A 24,085-nucleotide genomic window follows, 5' to 3' on the forward strand; every position below is an offset into this window, starting at 1 on the left:
ACAGGCCCTGCATGTGGCAACAGGACTCAGCACCCTGCCATGTGTCCAAAATCTCCATGCAGTGGTTAACCGAGAACTGTTATGACGTCGTAACCAAGGATTTGTGCCCTCCTAATTCTCCTGGCCCTAATCCTTTGGACTATTTTGTCTGGGGCTATGTCTCTCGACATACCCCAGACATCCCCATAGTACCAAGACCAGCCTGATGGACTTCATCAAGGAGGTGTTCGGCAACATGGACAATGAGATGGTCAGAAGAGCCTGCGGCCGGTTCAGAAGCCGTATTGAGGCCGTTATTGATGCCAACGGTAATTATATCAAATGAATGGCTACTCTATACCTATATGCTCGTCATAGTTTTGATTTTCAATAAAAAAGTTAAAAAATGTATATTTTGTGTTGTTTTTTTGTAGAAAAATATTTTGTCGACAATTTGATCCCCGCTCCCTGTATATACCACCTAAAAGCCATCATTAAGAGTAATTAGTCTCAAGGAGTATGTAAATAATATTGTAAAATAGAGCTAAAGCTCTCCCTATTTTTTATAGAAATTTATGCTATTGAAATAGTAATAGAAAAGTGTCATAATTTATAAGCAGAACCTGGTCTATTTCAGTGCTACCTTTTCTTTTAATGAATTTCGTGTTTCGAACAAATAAAAGAGAGGAAAAAAAAGCATGGTTATCAATGCTAAAGACCGTAGTAACACCGATTTGTATTACAAATCCTTATAAAACACAAATATACCTCAAATTGATATATATTTGCAATTTTGTAATTGGGTTTATATATTGGGTATATTGATAGTTGTTTTTCTATCAAGGTCATCAAGTTCCATTTACTTCAAATCAAAGGGATTCTAAGGAAAGAACCGACAAGAATATGAATAGAAGAAGAAAAAATTACCTTGGATTTTGTTAGGGTTAAACTTTTTATACCGTACTAACTTCTTTCTTCGACTCACGTCATTGTTATAGTGGGGTTTTTGTTTTAGTCAATTTGCACTCTACAAATGTTCCATTCTTAGTCAATGTTGCTTTATTTTTACCTCTGTCAACGAAGTTGAAGTGAAATTATTTTTTCGTCCCCTTTTTGTTTGTTTGTCAGCAAAAATTAGGGAAAAAGCTACAAACCAATTTTTAATATTATATTGTAAAAAGACTATAAATTTTTAACCATAAGAGGCACTAAAATTTTGAGGATGTTTATTAATTATAAAATTGAAATAACTAACTCAAATTAGTGTCCTTTTGTAGACTTATTCTAAAGGTCAAAGGTTACACTAAAGTTAAAAAAAGTTCAACATTTCAGAGTTTTTGTAGGACGGTGAAATATGTTAAGCTTAGGATCCCATTAAATATGACACTAAATCTTATTTTTTGATTTTAAAGTAGGATTACATTTAAATTTACAATTAGATTATGGTTGAACTTTATAGGGCATTATATATGTTAACTTTATGAGATCCTTAAATTTTGAGAGTGAAAGGTCACACAACATGTAAAAAATGCAAAATTGACCATATCTTTTAAACAAATTAAGATACATAACTCAAATTCAAAAAGGTGAAGAGCTGTGGATTTTTGAATTTTTTTTCTAAATAATTAAATTGACTGTAAATAGCAATGGATTTTTGAATTTTTTTTCCAAAAAATTAAATTTGTCTTAAATAGCAATAGAATTTGAAAAAAAAATTCAAAAATTTTTGTTTTTTTGTGAACAACTCTGAAATTTTATACAAAAAAATTAATATTTGAAATTTAAACTTTCTATTTTTTTACAAAATAATTTAATTTTTCTAATTTTTTTACTAAAAATGTAATTTTCTGTAAATATCTATGGTTTTTTGGATTTTTTTTTGTAAAAAATCTATGGATTTTTAAAATTTTTCTCCAAAAACTTGAATATTTGACATTTTTTTCAAAAACTTAAATATTTGAAATTTAATTTCTGATTTTTTTTTTTTTTTTTTCAAAAAATTTAATTTTTTGTGAACTGTGGATTTTTGAAATTTTTATACCCAAATTTTTATATTTTAAATTTAGTTTTTTTGTGAACAACTGTGGATTTTTGAAATTTTTATAGCAAAAAAAATATTATTTTCCAAATTTAATTTTTTAATTTTTCTCAGAAAAATCAAAATATATGGATCTAAAAAATAAATAAATAGAATCCTACGTACGCTCCTGGTTCTAGTTTCTAAATTAAGGTTTCGTTAATGGGTTAATATAATTTTGGTACATGCGTTTTGTTACGTTATTATTTCAAATGTCTTGTCGCCTCGTTTCTTACAGCTTCTGAACTTTAAATCAACTTTAACTCCTCCACATTTATGAAATATTATTATAAATCTCTAGATATACAGTCATACTTAGAGATTGAGTACATGCTCTCCATTCTTTTTTTAGCAGCCGAACGCCTCAATTCCATGAATTCATAAAGTGAAATCTGCAAACTGTAGAGAAGGAAAATGCTTATGTGACGAGGAAAAATGAAAGTAAAATCATATATGGCAGGCATTTTCAACCTTTTTTTTAGTCATGTACCACTTTTAAAATATTTATTTGACCCAAATACCAGCACAAGGCAATTTTAGCTTCAATGACAGGATTGTATTTATGAAAGGGATCATGGTTTTTGGATTTTTTTAAAAAAATAAATCCAAAAATTAAAATATTTTGGAAAAATTTTTAAAAATTAAACTTTTCGGACAAGAAATTCAAAAATCCACAGTGATTCACAAAAAACATATTTTTTTTGAAAAAAAAATTCATATCTATTCTCGAAAAGTTAAGTTTTTTTTTGGAAAAAAAAACTCAACAACGTAGCTGTTCACAAACAATTTTACTTCTAAAATTTTCTGAAAAAAACTAAATACCGCAGCTGTTCACAAAAATTTCAATTATAAAATTTTCTGAAGAAAAGTTTAAAAATTCATAGCTATTTACAGAAAATTAAATTTCACAAATCAAGTTTTTTGAAAACAAAAATGGAAATATAAGTTTTTAAAAAATATATATATATATATTACATTTTCTAGTAAAAAACAAAAATTCCTTAATTGGCAAGAGGCAGAACCCCTCTAGCCCACGCCCTGCAGAATCCCCTGAGTTATGTACCACTCGTAAAATATTCTTTCGAAATCCCAAGTACCTCCTGGAGTGCCTTTAAGTACCCCAATGGGTACGGGTACCCCATTTTGGAACCACAGATCTGCGTTACTTCAAAAGTGACATCTTTGTTGTGAACAAATTTGCCTGAAAATCGATCACGTTGTCATCGTTTCGCTTATAAAAAAAGATAGACAGATGAGGTCATAAGTGTGAACGGATCCAAAATTTAATTAATTAATAATTGAATTAATTACTCCCACGTTTAATTACAATATACACGAGATGACCTCGAATCCTTAATCTGATGACTTGAAGTACAATATTCCAAAATACTGAAGGAATTGAGACTTTGAGATCGAGACCTTTGACTTGTAAAAAATAGTATTTTCGACCATAAAAATTACTGTTTTCAATATATCAGAAAATATTTCTGGATACTTTCTTTTTCTTTGAAATAGCAAGTTTGTGAAGAATGTAATTTATATCCAATCCCTCTATTTACCTGACCTCTTTTTAACAACTTCTTATCAAATAAAACTTTCTCAAAAAAAGGTAATGACAAATGTTTTTTTATCTCGAATGAGGAGGCAACTTTCTAAAGTTTGTTATTTTGTCAATGTGGACCTTGTTTCTTGATCAATTCTACATTCTCCTCGTGGTTGTTAAAACAAGCATTCATGCTCAAAGTAACGCCAGAAAATATGATCCGGACTTATTACTTTTTTTAAAATAAGTGTTAGAAGGCAGGAGTGAGACATAAGGTAGATCTGAATTAAACCCCTTGTTGTTGGTACGGACAGCTGCCTGTCCTATGATTTTGTGGGGATAAAATGACTTACTTCCCTAAAAAGGAGAACCTTTTACATTTCAAACCTGCTTCAGGGGCGGGTAAAATATCGTAATTATGTTTAAACTTATATATATATTTTGAAAACAATCTACACAAAAGACACATAGGTGAGAATGCTTACGACTTTTGTAACACTCAACAACCATTTGAATAATGAACAACAGTTTTTACTTTTTTAATTTCTAAACATAGATTTTTCATTACTAAAATGACATCCTTTGCATTTGTGACTATGAGAGGTGGAGAAAGGGAATATACACAAGTTCCACTCCGTTTCTAGAAAAGATATAGGCAGGAATGACTACCATATCAATTCTCAATTCTACTCTGAGGTGAGCAAGGACTTAGATTAACCAATCCGCATGTGATTACATAGTTTTATGATAAAACATTATAGAATTTTCCAATAATTAATGACAAATAGAGCCACGTAGCTCAGTGGACAACGCTCACACAATAATTTATTCTCTCTAACTAACTGGCCTAGGTTCGATTTAGAGTCACTTCAAGAGAAGGAATTATATACTATGCATTTGGGACTTCAAAGAAAATTGCTAGAGCAGATGGCGTAATTGAAAATGTCATAATTTTGGGATTTTTATTTAAATTCTAAAAGTTATTAGTCATATTAGGCTTTGTTAAAAAAAAAAATTCTATTAATATTGTGTCAAAAAAAGATCAACACCCCGTCCTCCAAAGGCGATAACCACCAAAAACAAAAACTGCAGACGCCCCTGATGACGTCACCATTGTATAATTTGCCTTCCCCCATTTCAAATACTTTCTACGGCCTGTAGTTGGCATAGTACTTAAACAATGTTACCACATATTTATACACTCTCTCTGCACTCTTCGGGATTTCATGAATTTTTACATTTCTAATGATATCAGCTTTGGAAAATTAAATAAAAAACTATGAAAAAAAAAACATATTCTTCCATTATAGAACGCAGCATCATTCTCAGCCATTTGTCGTATAAAAAAATAGCTGAGGAACCGCTTCACTGAAGATCGTCTCATGCAATTTTGAACATTGAACGTGAAACCACAAAAAGATTAATAAGATGAAGGTGATAATCCACAAATTTGCAAAACAAATTGAGGCTCGCGAACATTTGCATCTTGATAATTCTTTATGTTTGTTGGTCGCATAATTTCTGAGTAAAAGATAATAAATTTTTTGATGATCACCCGGTATATGTATTGTCGGGCTTAAAATAGACTGTGACGTCACTAATATATGAGCTCCAGTACGTTTATGACCCTGGAAAATAATGACAAATGATTTCATCAAGGATCCTTTAGCAGAAGTGTTCTTTCTTTTGGAGGGAGTGGGCGAAGGGCTCTTCACTCCTTATAAAGAATAAATCCACTCTTTGTCATCTGGATACCCTTGCTCCTTGTTGCTGGATTTAAAATCGAGAATCCAGGACATATCTTCATATCCAAATGGACGAGTGACGTAATAAAAAACACTGCTCATGTTTTACTAAAAATTTCGCACATGAGTGTAAATGCTAGAGATATACAGTTCTAAATGTATAAGCCAGTGGTAGAGGCCTCCTCAGGATTATATTTGGGAGGGGCTAAGTTTTTAGAATTTTTTGAAAAAGATTTTGGAAATTTAATTTCCAATATTTAATTTCTTGAAAAAAAATTTAAAAAATCCACGGCTGCTCAAAATCAAATAAATTTTTTGGAAAAAATTGCACTTGCTAAATTTTTTGGAAAACATAATTTCAAATATTTGCTATGTTTTTTTCATAAAACTTCAAAAATATATAGCTGTTCCAAAAAAATAATTTTGAAAAAAAACTAAAAGATCCACATGTACTCATAAAAAATTAAGCTTTTTGGAAAAAAATCAAAAATTACATTTCAATTTAGAATTTTTTGGAATTTTTTTTTGAAATATTAAAAATTTTGAAGAAAAATTTCAAATATTAAAAATTTTGAAGAAAAATTTCAAATATTAAAAATTTTGAAGAAAAATTTCAAAAATCCACAGTTATTAACAGAAAATTAAATTTTTTGGAAAAAATTTCAAATATTAAGTTTTTTAGAGGAAAATTTCAAAAATCCATATTTATTCACATAAAATTTAATTTTTTGCTAAAAAATTTCAAATATTCAATTTTCTAGTTAAAAGTAAAAATTCCTTAATTTTTTTTTTTTTTTTTGGGGGGCAACTGCCACTCCAGCCCACCCCTCCAGACGCTTCTCAGTGAGGTAAAAACATCCTACACCAACTCAACATAATTACATTGAAAGCAGGAACTTTAAATCGTCACTAAATTTAAGCTGACTATATATTACATAATAAATTTAATAAGTATAATAAAAATAAGCTATTATTTCTAAATTTAAGTTCCACATAGAAGGCGTAGTGAATAATACTCTTCTCATCGAAGGTCATCATTATATTTATTTTCACCTGAATATTTATTTGAATACATAAAAAACTGTTTAAATATGTTTTTTCCTTCAACAATAATATACATACAGTATTGTTTAATTGGTGTGTTTGTTTACAAAACTCAAGTTCTTTGCACTATCCTGTGATTAAGAACATTTTGTTAGATTGTTCACGCCCTATTTTTTGGGTTGAAAGTACTCTCTGCTACATATCGAATGTATGTATCTTAGATTTTGAATTTTTCTACGTTAAGCCTTCTATTTTGACTATTATATGTTATACTTGGCATTAATTAACCACAGCTTTTTACTTTTAGGTTAAAAGAAGTATCACAAAGGGTCGTTACACATTTTTTAAACATGTATATGCCGAGTAGAATTTGGGGGGGCTTAATTTGGGAGGACGCTCCTGGAATGATATGGCATTTATTAAATATTTAAGGCTTGTTTTATTCGTAATATTCAAGTATTTCAAATTTGAAGACTCTAACTTGACAAAGCATAAGGATTTTATAGGGATTCAAAGTGAGAATGCACTTTCAGGAAGGATCTTTTTTTACTTTTCATTCCGTTAAGGCTTATATCTTTGTTGCATAGAGTCTTATTAGTTTAAAAAACCCCTATATAAATGAACAAAATCTCTGAGAAATTGTTACATTCATTTGACGAATCGACATGGAATGTCCTTGAAGCTTTTGACATTAAGATAATGGATATAAAAATTAAACTGCACTTGTTTTGAGGCCTTTGTAAGGAGGACAAGGTACTTTCAAATAAAGCACTAAGTCATAAAAGTAACAAATTTTTTGATTTTTTTCCAAAAAAGGTCATTTTCAGTGATTGTCTCTGATTTTTCGAATTTTTTTTGATAATAAATTTAATTTTTTGTGAACGGCTGTTGACTTTAAAAAAAAAAAAAAAACCCCAAAACTAAGCCCTCCCTCAGTTTTGATATTCTGGGTGTTCATTTTTGAAAAATGTATTTATGTTGCCATCCCAAGCTACATGATGTCACGTGACCTTGCAGATAATATATATTTTTTTGGCCTGCGCATGCTCTATTGAACACACTTTTTTAAATAAAGAATATAGAAATAGACAAAAAGTGTCTACGTGTACTTTGAATTCTAAATATTCTTCATTCCTGTTTTAAAAACAAGTTTAAGGTTCATTTTACGTGCCTTTAACAAAGAGTAAAGATTATATCTTGTGTACATATACAAGAAAAATAAGGGAGAATTCAATACAAAACAATTGGCTCGTCAACATGAAAACAATCTTAAAGTAATCTGAATCATTTGCTTATAGAAATTGAGGATAATTATTCGTGATTTTAAGAATACTATTATAATACAGCCTCAATATCGAGAAAAATCATTCTAAATTGCTTTTGTATTGAAGAATAATCAAGAAGAGGCGAAAATATTGTTATTAGGGCGTCCACAGGGTTATAATTATATTTGGAGGGACATTTTTTGAAGAAAAAAAAGCCCTCAGTACTGAATTTGATCTAAAATTTTTTAACCCTTGATTTGTGAAGGTTGAGGGGGGCCCTTGATCCTCCATCCCACCCCTTGGTGACAACCCTGGTTATATACATACAACCAGTACTCGAGTTACAGGAAGAAAAAGTCAGTACCTCCTACAATGAAAATGGTTTAAAATTATGCCCCTCTACAACAGGGATCAATGAGTATGGACACTGTTTTGCCCTATGTTAACACTTCCTTTAACTTTCATCAACATATTTTATGTAAAAATAAAAAAAGAATAGTGATGGAAACGCAGAGGGAGTAAAGCAGTGAATTTGGCTACATCTTGGGCCGGCATTAGGTACAAGGAGCCAGATTAGGGTGTGATTACCATACCAGGTGCCGAAATGACATTATACTTGCAGTCTCTTGGTTAAGGCACATGGCCAAAGAGTATCTGAACTCAAAACATCAGGCCATTCATTATTCACCCATTTACTCAATTTTTTACAATTACAATTGTTGCTATATTTGAAGTCATATAGACCTCTGATACAGTGGTACAGGACTCAAGGTTACAGAGAATATGATTTATACTTTTTCCCCATGTATTTGCGTACAACAAATAAAGTAGTATGTGTTATTATTCCTGTTATAAAAATATATACAAAAATATCTGATTGCTCGTGATATAGAATGATGCATTTTACAGAGAGATGTACTTCACATTTGGAACAACCTTGTGATGGCCTGGACTTGCATGCTTTCAGTGTACAGTTCCATTAGTGTTGAGACTCGGTCAAGCTCATAATTTTTAGTTCGGTTCGGTGTTAAGTGATTTTTTATACACCGATTTTTCGGTCCAAACCGCGGACCAATTTTTTTCGGTCTCACTTTGTAGAACGATTTTGATTCAGTCTCAATTTATGGACCGATTTTTTTCGGGCTCATATATTATGAGAGGCCATTTTGCTTTTCTAGATCAACCGTCATTATACTTGAAAAACATATGATGTCATGTAACAAACAATTTAACTAGACATAATTTTTCCTTTGGACCGATCTACACCGAACTTTTCCCTTGGACCAATCTAGAACAAATTTTTATATCAGACTGGTGGAGACAGGGATTTTTTGTTGGACCGAATTAGTTTGTTCAAACAAAAAATACAACGGTCTCAGACGGTCTAGGATTTTCAGACCGAATCCCATCACTAATTTCCATCCTTATTTGAAAATAGGGAAATGTCCAATATTATCAAAACGAACGTTACTGATTACTGAATGAAAAATCCGAGGTCTACCTGACTCTTGCTTAACAAAACTTAACGCAATTTCTCTCCACAATTGTAACAATGGTATATCTTTATGTGCATAATTCAAGTGTTTTGAATTGTTACGTCAGTCATCTAGCTAAAAATTCCCCACCACCACTTTTTCGATATTATATTTATCCGTTAACCCGTTAAGTTTTTGTGCATCCAATCAGTCCCATCCAAATATATTTTATATTCATGAATTGCATCTGATTGAGTTACTTGAACACTCTTCTTTTCTTTGGATGACCAACTGTTTATATTCACTGTTGGATTGAGGCTATAAATATTAGATGCAACAGTAAAAACACCATTATCAGTCCTGCGAACGAGACAAACCTTGTTATTGCTATTTAATCTTATTTTAGAATTGGATATATACTATTTAATATAAATATCATACAAATAGTATAATATCATTACACATTAAAATAATTATATTCAATCAAAATGATTTATAATTACAGAACTAAAGTAAAGTATTAATATCTTTTTCGTTTGTCATTTAAAAGATTCTACTCTCATACGAATGATAATTATTATCTGCCAATTTAACATAATTTTATGTGAACAATGAACTATAAATTAGATATGCACTGAATATCTTAGAAATAGAACAAAACATTTGCATTTTTTAGTAACTTCTTTCTGCGCGTCATCTTCACTCCCATAATTCTTGAGGCAAACTAACAACTTCAAGGTTAATATCGGACTCCCAAACAACATATAAATCTCAAACATGTTTAGAACGTAGTATAGTATGATGTGCCCTAATAAGTCAATAATTATACAACGGGAGAATGGAATTTCCTCTGAAAGGTTATATTTGAGAAAAATATGTCTTTATTGATATTATATATTTTAATAATAGGCGATATATATTCACAAATTTCGTTCAAATTACACTTTAATCAGGGGAGTCCGAAAGGGTGGGATTTAGCGGCTGTAGCCCTCCCCCCCCCAAAAAAAAAAAAAGAGTTTTTGCTTTTTACAACATCATTTAATATTTGAAATTCTTTCAGAAAAAATGTCATTTTTTGGAAATAACTGTTAATTTTTTTTTTTTTCCAAAAAATTTTCAAATTTGAAACTTAATTTTTAAATTTTTTTCTACAAAATTTAATTTTCTGTAAATAGCTATAAAGTTATAAAATCCCAAAAATTTCATATTTGAAATTTTTTTCCAAAAAATGTAATTCTTTGTAAACAGCTGTGGACTTATTTTAATTTTTTGGAAACCGCTGTGGATTTAAAAAAAAAAAAATATATTTTTTCTTCCAAAAAATTCCAAAAACCCATAAAAATATAATCCTGTTGACGCCCCTGTTAATCAAATGTATTTTCATTATCCATCGGTGACCCTTTATGTCCAATATTTTATTGACATATTGGAGTCCATCAAGGTTATTATTAACCTTGGGAGTCCATTATATACTTTTACTTTAAGTTTGTGAGATGAGTTTAGATAAACCAAGAATTTTAGCGATAGTTAGCAACCTTTATTTGGCTTAAGATACTTTTTTCACTCCTAAAAATGTCTAATTTTGTGCCTACAAACTATCATTGATGTGCGGAAAGAAAAACGCTTTTCAAGCCCATCAAATAATTGTGGAAGCTTACGGTGATATCTGGTTTGCAGCCAGAAACAAACGTTTATTTTGAAAAGGCATCCATAAATTGCATGAAAGATAGGAAAAATGTGCGGTTACCGAAGGCGCATACTTTGAAAATTAAATTTGTAACCATTTTTTCACGATAAACGTTCAATTTATAAAAAAAAGTCTCATTTCATAGGCGCATATCTGGTATTTAGTGCGTTATTCACAAATGATTAATAAGAGTAATTTGTTGATAGAAATTAATGATAATTAATTTGACGAAGAATGTAGTCTCCATTTTGAGAAACCTCATTCTAGCTTGCCTTTGTGTTGACAAGCCATAAATGCATAAAGATTGAACGGTTCTTTGTTAAAAGCTTTGTTTCAGGTTTATTTCTCATAGTTGTGTTAGGAGTTAGGACGTGTATTTTAAATAATAATGATTCATCTGACCGAGATGATTAAATTAACGTTCATTTGTAATATTTCGAGGTTGTGTGTTTCATTAGTATTCCAGGCTCCGATAATTTAATATGGATTTGTTTTATCGTATCAAATATAATTTTCGAATATTTTTATCCTTATTTGTAGGATTGAGTCCATTTTTTGACTATGAAAAAATCAATTATCCGCCTAAAAATTGGTTTATTTTTTTGCAAAATAATATTTGAATTTCTCATATACGCTTGTATTTGATTTGCGATCATACAAGCTTCAAAAAATGGAATTTAAATGTTAAAAAGTAACTACATTTTAAGGGTTTTGTATAAAAAGGAATAACGCTTTGGTTTTTTAAATTGTAAATAAGGTCAAAGAAACTTATTTAAAGTATGAATAACTAGAGTTTTACGTACAAAAGAGTTCTAGAAGGCATCAAACTTATAAAAACGATAGCAATACTCAAAAAAATTGAAATAGAAAATTTTCGAAAACCTGGTTTTTATACGTAAAAAACAAATTAAAATTCGTGATACACTTGTATAGTACTACTTTAATTGAATATGGAATTCAAAAGTTTTTTGAGAAAGTCTAATTTTGTTGAGTTGTGTCGATATCATCGTCATTGTATTTTATTTCGTATTCAACACATGTACTATTGACTTCGTTGAACAACTGAATGTCTCCTTTTATACTATAAAAAATACCTTTCCTTAGGGTGTATTATTTTGTTGTTTGGGTATCATAATGACTTTAAGTGGTTAATATCTTAAATCCATACTTACCTTTGGACGCCAGCCCAAAGGTTTAATAATCAAAGAGAAGTTGTATATTTCCCCTCCATATACTTCTACAACGATTGTAGTAAAATGGACGGAAGGTTATTAAGAATAATAAAAGGGAGAAATTATGCGTGCTAAATGAGTGCGTAACCCACTTTTAATTAAAGAGTAATGATGAACTGATAACTTTAATCCCAGACACAAGTCTTCTTAACCCTCAAAGGTCCTTTGTGTAGAATAACATACAACATTTTGTAAGAATAAATTTTTAGTTCTAATTCAATTTTGAAAATTGATATTTAAATATTATGATACAAATTTATTACCTCCATTATGAACTTTGGACGACCCAAATCATCTTTGAAGCAAAAAAAAGAAGGAAATATGCATTTTAAATAATATATAGTTATAAATTGGAAAAATATATTATTTAATATTTTCCTACTCAGTCGTATGTAAAAATATATTTTACAATTTTGGAAAAGTTGCACGTATATATGTGAAGCGTAGCTTCTTTGTCTACTTATGATGAGCTGCATGATGGATCTGCAAGCTTTCCAAACATGTAAAAGTACAAAAGCAGGATCCACACTGGATTTTTTTAATATTCTCATGAACACTTTCAAGATGCTCCTTCAAGCTTCCGGATTGTGTAAAAAAACTGGGGCAGTAACTACATTGGAATTTTGTTATGATCTCATGAAAAGATTCAATATGCGTCTTCAAGCTTCTAGAGGATGTAAAAGATTTCGAGCAGTAATTACATTGATATTTCTTTATTTTTTCATGAACACTTTCAATATGTGTCTTCAAGCTTGCAGAGAATGTAAAAGATTTCGAACAGTCACTACAATGGAATTTTTTGATCTTCTTATGAACACCTTCAATATGCTTCTTCAAGTTTCCAGATAATGTAAAAGTACTTGAGCAGTCACTACATTGGTATTTCCTTATCTTCTCATGAACACATTCAATATGTGTCTTCAAGTTTCCAGAGAGTGTAAAAGATTTTGAGCAGTACCTACATTGATATTTCTTTATTTTTTCATGAACACCTTCAATATGTCTCTTCAAGTGTCCCGAGTTAGTAAAAGAACTGGAGCACTCACTACATTGGAATTTTTTTATCTTTTTATGAACACCTTCAATATGAATCTTCAAGTTTCCAGATTGTGTAAAAGAACTAGAGCAGTAAGTACATTGGAATTTTTTCTTCTTCTTATGAACACCTTTTATATCCATCTTCAAGTCTTCCAATCCTTTAAAAGAACTAGAGGGCATTAAAATTTATCATAACTACTAACTATTTGGTATGTTAAAGGTCTCCAAAGAAGTTAGATTTGAAGGCGATTATTAACTTAATTTGATGTAACTTTATATCCTGATTTCAGTCATGCATTTATTCGAAAGTAACTGAGTAATTTGAATTTTTCGACAGAAGTCCTTATTTCCTTTTTTCAACCTCTATAATTGTAGGTAGGTTACAAAATAACTGAATCCAGGACTTTAAATAGGTTCTTGCGATGTATATCGAGTGTAAATAGAAAAGTTTGTTCAACTCAAAATGTATTAAGTTATTACTTATTGCACATTATCAAAGTCGAAAATTGAATTTTCTTCTCATACCTCCTCAAAAAATGACGTCAGTTGTTGTTTTGAATACATAAGTCTGCTAGTATATTAAGTTTATTACTATCTAGAAGAGCACAAGCTCTAATCACGGAACCTGCTATGGTGAAAAAACATCATTTTCTTGATAAATTCGACTTTTTAAATTTATATGAACTTTGTAAAATTATTATATAGCTATAATGTTTGGAGTAGTTGTGATTTTATACCAACATACTATGATATTTTAAAGAACTCCTCCATTTTGGGCTAATATTTGAAATACTAAAAACTTGTGTGCAAAAAATGATGGATTGACTTAAGGTATACAACTCAAAATCAAAATAGATTAATGTTAAATGGTTTTCTAACTTAAATGTTGAAAAAATTATTAAATTAATTATTTAAACTGATGAATTTGTCCTTCTAAAATAATGCATTAACTTCAGTTCGGCATTAGACAAGTTTATTATATAGTAAGTTTCATTCAAATAATTAATTAATACTCTTTGATTAATCTTTCAATACTAATGAAATTAATTCCTAAAGTCGTTAGAGTCGATTGTATTTGCAGTAAAATAGATTTGGCATCGTAAAGTTCAAATTTTCGGACTCAAAGCCAAGATCACAAAATTTATTCAAAAGTATAAATTAGGAATAATTGATTTTTAGATTTAAATATTATAAATACATTCTTATGAATCTATTCGAATCATTCTCAAGATAAACAATTTAATTAAAACTACACATATCTAAGAATCAATTATTCTAAATTCATACTTTAGAATAATATTCAAAGTGAGGATACATGTCACAAAAAATCTTTTATTTCTTAAACTGTCATAAGCTTCACAATTTAAAAGATAATTCAACGTCCGGGCAACTTGACATAGGTACTTACCTAAGACAAATAATTACAAAGTATTATTGATGTAGTTCAATAATTAATAGTCATTTATTGGTGTTTTCGAAACTAACCAAAAGTAGGATACTTGATACACCAGGCGGGGACATGATACAGGGTAGGATTAAACATTTTACACCTGGAGGAAACATGTAAAAGTGTCATTTGTTATATTCAAGCATTTATTTGACTTTTTGTTACAGTTTGTCAGGATAAAGTAAATACTTATAATTACAAATATAAGATAACCAAATAAAACATTTACCGAAATAGAGTATAGTTAATTGATAATTAAAGTATATCATGAAATTACACAAAAACTAAACATTATTAAATATAATATATTTATATATATAGTACGAGTATATTTAACCAAAATGGGGTGTAACAAGTATCCTCCATAGTGTTGGAATTAGAATAAATGAAGTAAACTGTATATTGAAACTAATAATATATTACAAACATGTTAATTAATTGAACAATATGTTAGACTATGACATTTAATAAAATAAAATAAAAATATGATGCCTTATACTAGAAATATATATCAACAAACACCTACTTAAAATGTTTACTTTTAGTTCCACAAATTTCAACGTCGAAATTCTCTTTAACTGTAAACATTAGGCAACCAGGGTTTTATGTTGATTTGATTAACAAAGAAAGACATTCAACCGTATAAGAATACGGTGGTTAGATAACTTTACATTTTAAAGTTATTGGCAGTATAACATGGCTCCTCCTTAACAAGTATCCTCAATCTCCCTACATATATTCTATTTTAGAAACCGACTCCGTGAGTAAATACATGTGACTCTTCTGAATCCCGGCTCACTCGTCGTCCATCAATATTCTCATGAAGTAATACTTCATGGAAATTAATTACATTACTTTGATCCTTTTAAGCACATGAATGGGGATATTGGAAATCGATACGTCAACCTTATGTCTCCGATATGCACCAAACATAAGAATCTTGCTTATGGCGATAAATTAATTACATTAATTTATGTAACATTAATGGGGGAATAGTTCATATTATTTGAATAAAAGTTATTCTAATGCCTAATCCATTCAACTCCGTGCGTAAATACATGAAACTTGACTAACTCCCGGCTCAATTAATTGTAATTACTTAAAATTACATTATTTGGATATTTCCAAACTCATGAATTGGGGATCTGACTGAGTAATCGATACAGTCTGAATAAAATTTTCAACAATCCCTTTCTGTTCGACAACTAACATTGTTAGTAATTAAATACTTTATTACTCTATGCCCAAAGGTGTACATGTTAAGATTTAAATATCTTTATTTTAACTGAGAAACTATGATCATTCCTTTATACGAAAATAGAAAAGAAAAGAGTATACAAAGTACTAAGATGAATATTTAATATCATCTAAACAAGTCAAACTCCTAATCTACTCCCCTTAGACAACAGAGTGAGTAAAGAGATCGTCTAGTTAATAACACACAATAAAAACATTGATAAATAAACAAATAATCATTCTCCAGTTGTAGATCTTGTGCATTTTATAGTCGGAGACGCTGGAAGGATACTTGGGACTCCAAATGCAGGTCGAAGTCTATCCATCGAGACATTGTCAGTTTTTGATCCAAAGTCCAATTTATAGTAACGATCGTGCCTCTCAATCACCTTAAACGGGACCAAGAAAGTTGGAGAAAGAGACTCTTTTATAGGTTCATTTTTGAAAAAAACGTATTCGTTTTTTTTTAATTGTTTGTTAATGGGTCCTTTATTAAAGTGTCTCGGAGGAAGGTGTGTTATTTTTTCCATTGTTTTAAAGAAACTTTCGACTTTCTAGATTGAGTATTTAACAGTGGAAATATGCGAATTGCTAAGTTCTTTGGCTGCATCACACATTTGCTTCAACTCTTCAACTGAATGGGGCTGTACCCTTGCTGGTCTTTAGGCAAATTTCGGATGAGGGCCTCCCATAGTAAATGAGGACACAAATCATGGAAGTATTCCTCATCGAGGAGACTCTCAACTTCATCTATAACTTCCCCAGGAAATCCCGATGAATCGCACAGCATGTCAGAAATTTTTTAAATTCTATCTGAAGGTGAGAGGCCATATTTCTTTAAAATTGCCTTTTTTGCACAATCATACATGAGTCCTTCTTTTTTTTAATAGGAATAGACTTAAAACCTTCACCAGGTAATGTTGAAGCCATTAAACAATATTTGGTCTGATCTTCATTGATCTTCCTCATCAAAAAATCTAGCTCAATTCTTCAAAACCAATTTTCAAGATCCATTGGCGAGAATTTTGGCGTCGTTCTGCTACGGTAAGAGTTAATTTGAAGACCTCTTTCGCTACGTACTTTTGTTCGATCTGAGGGACACTGTCCACATGATCTTGACCACCATAATCAGATTTTTTAGGAGGCATGATATCACGTCGGGATCACCAATGTTAAGATTTGAATATCTTTATTTTAACTGTGTAAAATGATCCTTTATACGAAAATAAAAAGGAAAAAGTATAGAAGGTACTATGATAATATTTAATATCATCTAAACAAGTCGAACTCCTACATATATAATATTTCATATTAATTGAATGAAACTTACTTTATAATCTTGTAAAAACACAATCTGAAGTTAGCATTTTATTTATGAACGGCAAATTCATTCGTTTAAATGAATAATTTAATAATGTTTGTTAAGTTTACTTAGAAAAACCTTCGACATAATTTTTTTCTTTTATTTTCAGTTCAATAAATTATGTCAATCCATCATTTAGTGCTCAAATACAATTTAAAATGCTTAAAATACCACATTATCTGGATATAAAATACCAACTACGTCAATTATTATAGCCTAATAATTTTGCAAATAATTCACCAAGTCAAATTTATCATCAAAAATGTTGTTTTTCATCAAGGTTGTGCTCCTCCAGATAGTATTAGAAGCATGGAGATTAAATAATAGAAGGAAGATACCAAGGTGGTGAAAAACTCATAAAAATTACACATGCACTCCCCGCAATCCTCCCAGAGACTAAAAGAAGAGTGGAATCTGCAATCGAGTCTCTGAGGCAAGTTTCTTACCTATTTATTAAAAACAAGCCTATATAGCCTACCATAGGACCTACTCAACTCTGTTTCTTCAAAATTTTGTCAAAGCACGGATTTGGGACATCGCAAAGACTTAGTTACTATTGATCGTTTGAAAATAGCTTATGGAATAGTGGACATCCTCATGAAATTTAGAACAAGTAACAATTTTTTTTTTTTTTATTATTTATTGAATTTCCTTAGGCTTAAATTCTAAGGCGAGTCTTTTGGGATTTAGTGTGAGTTATAAAAACTGGATATTACTTGTAATATGGTAGGGATTCTCAACCTTTTAGCTTCAATGACAAGCCCGTCCGCAGGATTTTATTTTGGAGGGGGTCTAGAATTTTGGAGTTGTTTTGAAGGGGGGAAAATCTTAAATTTTTATGAAAAACAAATTTAAGAATACACTCCTATTCACAAAAAAAAAAAAAAAATTGTAAAAAAAATTTCAAAAATCCTCAGTTATTTATAAAAAATTAAATTTTTTGAAAAAAATATTCAAAATCTTGGTAGAATAATATACATTTGTGTAACAATACATTTAGTCTTAATTCAGCTATGAAGATAAATATTCAATTATTAGGAAATAAATTTATTTCTTTTGACTAAATATCATTATAATTATGTTTTTACTGAATTAAAAATTGTAAAATCAATGGGAACGTCCACTTTGAACTTTTGACAAAACACTCAATCATTGAAGCAAAAAATGAAATATAAATGCATTTGAAATAATATTGAGATATTTTCCATCTCATTCCTATATAACTATGATGAGTCTTAAAATGCCTCATCTAGCTTCTTAATCGTGTAAAAGAAATAAAGGTGGAACAATCTTGGAATTTTTTAATATTCTCATGAATATTTTCAATATGCTGCTTCGAATTTCCAGATTCTGTAAAAGAACTAGAGCAGTAACTACATTGGTATTTTCTTATCTCCTCATGAACACCTTCAATATGGATTTTCAAGTGTCCAGATTGTGTAAAAGAACTAGAGCAGTCACTAAATTGGAATTTTTTTATCTTCTTCATTTTCAAGTGCTCAAAGCAAATTAGAATTTTTTAATAAACTGTTCTAATAAGTAGTAACCAGGGAACAACAAAACACAAAACTAGACTGCAAAAAGATTAAAAGATCTCATTAGTTTTGGTATTTTACATAATTATTATCTTGCTAGTGTATATTATTAGTATTAATATACACTAGCAAATATATAATAATAATATAATTCCATTAGAAGTGTTTGTGTTCTGGTAATATTTTTACCACTATTTGTAAGCGGATTTCAATATGACATATTTAATTATTATATGAATCAAAATCGAATTCCGTTAGGTCCCATTAAAATTTTGGTATGTGATTATCAGAAGCTTTATTTGTACATTTTAACCCCCGACCCAGTGTAAATAAATGAAATATGGAACCCTTCTCCCTATGAGTTGATTAGTTTTCACCCACCTATCTAGATTAGGAGCTCAATTCAGACTTATTTTCCTATTCCTCAAAGTAGGAGACGAAGCAGAGTTGACTTTAGGAGAAAAGGGCTCAATAACTTCAATGAGAGTAGTAGTAAATGAATAACATACAACATTATTGTAATGACAGATTTTATCCTAATTCAATTTTGAACATCGATATTTAATTATTATGATACAAATTTATTTTCTCCATTATGAACTTAGGACAACCCAAATTATCATTGAAGCAAAAAAAAAAAAAAAAGGAAAGGTAAAGGCATTTTAAATAATTAATAGATATAAATTGACAAAATAAATAAATTAATATTTTCCAAGTCAGTCGTATGTATAAATATATTTTGAAATCTTGGAAAAGTTGGACGTATATATTATTTGAAGCATAGCTTCTTTGTCTACTTATGATGGGCTGCATGATGCACCTGCAAGCTTTTCGAAAAGTACAAAAGGAGGATCCGTATTGGAATTTCTTCATCTTCTCATGAATATTTTCAAGATGCTGCTTCAAGTTTCCAGAGAATGTAAAAGAACTAGAGCAGTCACTACATTGGTATTTTTTTATCTTTCCATCAACACCTTCAATATGCTTCTTCAAGTCTCCAGAGCGTGTAAAAGATTCAGAGCGGTTTGGAGACTTAAACAAGCATATTGAAGGTGTTCATGGGAAGATAAAAAAATACCAATGTAGTGACTGCTTTAGTTCATTTACATTCTCTGGAAACATTGGATATTTTTATCTTCTTATGAATACATTCGATATGAAGCTTCAAGTTTCCAGATTGTGTAAAAGAACTAGAGGAGTCATTAGATTGGATTTTTTTCTTGTTCTGATGAACACCTTTTATATCCATCTTCAAGTCTTCCGATCCTTTAAAAGAAATAGAGCACATTATAATTTAATATTTATCATAAATACTAACTATTTGGTATGTTAAAGGACTCCAAAGAATTTAGATTTGAAGGCGATTATTAACTTAATTTGATGTAGCCTTTAGTCCCAATGTCAGAGATCCATTTATTCGATAGCAACGGAGGAACTACTTTGAATTTTTCGACAGAAGTTCTGATTTCCTTTTTTCAATCTCTAAGTATCATTTTAGGTAGTTTACAAGAAATCAAAAACAACAGAATCAAGGACTTCAAATAGTTTCTCCGATGTATATTGAGTGTAGAATTTTGTTGAATCCAAAATGACTTATTCGGGAGATAACCCCTGAGTTATTGGACTTGGCCGAATATTGAATTCAGAATTATCATTTGTATATCTCCATATAAAATGACGTCATTTGTTTTTATGTTTATATCACGGCGTTACCTCGCTAATACCCTAATTATTTTGTTGTCAGCTGTCGTTACACACATCTCACTTGATACGTTATGGCTATATGGCTATTCAAGGATTTCCTCTAGTATTCCTTGGGCTATTTCATATTTTTTTTGATAAATTAAGGAAGATGCTCAGTTTTCAAAAAGACAGGAATACAATTTAATGTTAATCCCTCGTATATTACCCATTTCATCATTATTTATATGAAGAAATTTTGGCTATTATACACAAATACGAAGGTATAGCTACGCCTTCGATAAAATATTCCTAAGTAATGTTATAATCCAGTATGGAATAAAATACTATCTAGAATTATAATATTACAAAATATATTTGTATTTATTTTTAAAAATAGTACAGAAATGATATTACGATGATAATCTGAGATGATTTCTGGCCTTTTTCTGCTTCTTTGGGGCGAACAGGTTGCGTGATACAATAAAAGGAACGACGTGGTAGAAGTCAGGGGAATATTAAGACTAGCCGGATGAAGTATGAACATTAAAAGCACACAACCTCGTACTTTCTAAGGGGGAAGGGAATCTTCATTATTTGAGATGTAAACAACGTGATTTAAAATAATCCGGAGGGATGGCGCGTCATATAGGACCCTAGAATTCTGAATACATCATAAACATAATATATTCATCAAGAAAGTGAAATACTATTTAATTAATTATTGTTATTCAGTAGAATTGTAATCAATTTTATTAGATATTTAATTAGTTTATAGCTATTACTTTGTAAAAGTGATTCCTAGGTATAAAGAACATATTCTGCAATATTTTATTTCTTCTTAATAACATTAACAATTTAACAATTCAAATACTGATTTTAAATATGATGTTCATTAAGCAGATGTTTCCAAAAGTGGAACCTCTAAAAATAAAAGTTTATTTAAGAAACAGAGTTTGAATAATGATATACATCATTAACGTTAAAATGCACTGCATAATTATTTATGTCGATGCAAATGACAATTTAAAGTAAAAATTTATCGTGTTTTTTAAGAATTAATACCTATTAATTAATTACTTTTTAATATTTAAATTAAAATAAATTTGTTATATGTCTTGTCAATAATCAGGTATGAAGAGGTATGCATCAAACTTGTTTTATTTACTTTATTTAAGTTGATGTAAGTATTCTTTTGAATAATTAATGGACCTTTAATCTTTTCACTTAGAATTCAGCAGAATTTGGAAATTCAACTATATCCTCTAACTATTTAAATTTCCTTGAGCAATGTCAGCCATATCTGTGAGGAATTTAAAATAAACGCTGTAAGTCGGGAACCTTCTTTTATTTTTAAAATCCTTACCTTGTTCCAAAAATACATTATAAACAAGTCAGTTGAACTTTTGGAAAGAATGGTATTAGATCAAGTCAATGAAGTTAGACATATTGATTTTATAATAGAACAATTATAACATGCTTTAACACTTCTCAAGTAACGCAGATATTTCCAGGGCGTACTTGCTTCATGTTTACTCTAGGAAAATCTCAGTCAAACTCTATACGAACCTTTAGTCAAATAAGATTTTATTTGCCTCCCCTCGCCCGGACACTTAACACGTTTATTTCAGGGATTCATCTTGGATACTGGGATTACTAATTCTACAGAGAACTATTTATTAAAGTTTGTGGCTGAACAGACTTCGAATAAAAAAATATCCTTGATCTTTAACGAATTTTATTCTTCGAAGAAAGTTTCATACGTAAGCGGGAAATTTTACTGAAGTGACCTAGATGAAACTCCAACAAAAAAAAGTGTAGCATCCAAGTGTTTAGATTCTGTTGCCATGATTTTGTTCATCAAGTTACATCATATACTTACTTGGCTTGTCTCTTGATCATGCCAATTATAAAATATATGCTAAGGATTTGGGATGCAAGCAAACTATTCAAAAAATAAAGCGCTAGATGACGCGTCATATTTGGACTTTGTTCATATAATTGAAAAAAAGGAAAACTACGGTGAATGACATTTACCTAGCCATTAATTACTAATGCTACTCAACAGCAAAAACCTTCAAAAATATAAAGAGTAGAATTTGAATCCATGATTTCAAATATGGTCTTAGTTTTTCTCTATCATCCTCAAGGACTTCAGAAAAAAGGCTAACAAGTTTTTTTTAATTTTGGCTATTTTTTAAGACTCAAGGGTTTTTTAACCACTTGTTGTTGAAGATATCGATAAATGATATCAATATATTTCCAAGCCTAACGTTGAACAATTCCAATACAATTTTTAAAATGTATGTATTATCGGTAGAAGTGGAGTTATCTTTGTTTAAAGTTGAAAACTTCTTTTTTTTTTTTTTTTCAGAAGCTCATAGTGCCAAAAAGAATAATCCAGAAAGTGTAAAAATATCTTATTTGATAGCCCAAAGTCTGAACTATAGTTTAAAAAAGTTTTCATTCAGAAAAGTATCTATATGTTTGTAATATTTCAAGGATATAACTCATTTTTGAATTTATCTTATGAGATCAATTTGAATAATTATTAAAAGGCCAAATAGAAAGAAAAGAAGAGAATAAAAGGCTAGGAAATAGAGAGAGGGGGGAGACTCAAACATTTTGTCGCATAAGTTGAAATAATTAATTAATAATAATAGATCACATAATGCTGTCGTGCTTAACTATTTACTTCTATAGGTTTTCAAAACAACTGAAAATTAATATTGGCTAGACAATACAACTAGATGTAGTCAAGGTTGGATGTAGTGTTCCTAAAATACTACGGTTCACTGTAAGATCAGTGTGGTAAAAAGATTACACTTCACCTATACAACCTGTGGGCTGGGATATATTATAGCATATTATAAGGGTTCTTCGGTGATTATAAACGCGGCGGCAGTAGAGTTTAAACTGCCTTGGATCCCAGCACTTCACCTATACAACCAGGAGGTGGAGGTGTTTTTGGGATTTAAGAAGGTACATTGATGCTCAAGGAAGTGGCGGCGGATACATTCAACTTGCATCGGGGCCCAGTACTTCCCCTATACAGCATGTGGGCCGATGTATATTACAAATATATAAATGTATATTATAACATGTTAGAAGGGTTCTATCCTGGCATGTTTCTTCATCATTCTATAGTTTTATATTCCGAATATAATCTAAATTGCAACAAATTTGTACACGATATTATTGTCTTACAATGAAATTACTCACAATCATATTGCTTCACGATGATATTACTCACGACGTTTTTGTCTCACAATGATAATGTACATACACAACGATATTAGCCCAACGTTTTTGTCCCCAACCTTTTTACCGGACACCAACTACTACAAATACAGCTGGATAGCAAGAGAAAGGAGAAAGAGTTTTCAATAATGACTACTTCATTGGGGGTACACGTATACACTATCAAAATATATTTCTATTGGACTAAAATGTAAAGTAGTTACGTATCCACTAGTGATGAGAGTCGATGCGGCACCGAATTTTTTTCCAGTTCGATCTTAAAATATTTTTTTCGGTCTTACTATGTAGACTGATTTTGATTCGGTTTCACTCTAAGGACCGATTTTTTTCAGTCTCAATTTATGGACCATTTTTTTTCTAGATGAACTGCCATTCATTTTTTTCAAAAAAATCTCAAAGTACACAATCAGTTCTAGAACAAATACTGTATATACCGGGCCGTGCAGAATTATTTACCGATTTTTGTTCAGAACATATC

General features: G+C 30.1%; 2 long non-coding RNA genes across 3 annotated transcripts; one reads left to right on the top strand and one right to left on the bottom strand.

The window, feature by feature from the left end:
* Nucleotides 1-14,463: 14,463 nt before the first annotated feature.
* Nucleotides 14,464-18,107, top strand: LOC139907319 (uncharacterized). The gene is made up of 3 exons (XR_011783836.1): nt 14,464-17,016; nt 17,241-17,564; nt 17,615-18,107. It is a non-coding gene; the product is annotated as an uncharacterized lncRNA (long non-coding RNA).
* Nucleotides 18,108-19,182: 1,075 nt separating this feature from the next.
* Nucleotides 19,183-22,057, bottom strand: LOC121130316 (uncharacterized). 2 transcript variants are annotated; one of them, XR_011783837.1, is made up of 3 exons: nt 21,713-22,057; nt 19,985-21,649; nt 19,183-19,932 (listed from the first exon to the last, which is right to left on the bottom strand). It is a non-coding gene; the product is annotated as an uncharacterized lncRNA (long non-coding RNA). The 2 variants fall into 2 exon arrangements; XR_005868661.2 differs by having other exon boundaries at nt 19,985-21,010; nt 21,515-22,043.
* Nucleotides 22,058-24,085: the final 2,028 nt, after the last annotated feature.

The sequence above is a fragment of the Lepeophtheirus salmonis genome, chromosome Z (genome assembly GCF_016086655.4).
Source record: "Lepeophtheirus salmonis chromosome Z, UVic_Lsal_1.4, whole genome shotgun sequence".
NCBI classification, from domain to species: domain Eukaryota; kingdom Metazoa; phylum Arthropoda; class Copepoda; order Siphonostomatoida; family Caligidae; genus Lepeophtheirus; species Lepeophtheirus salmonis.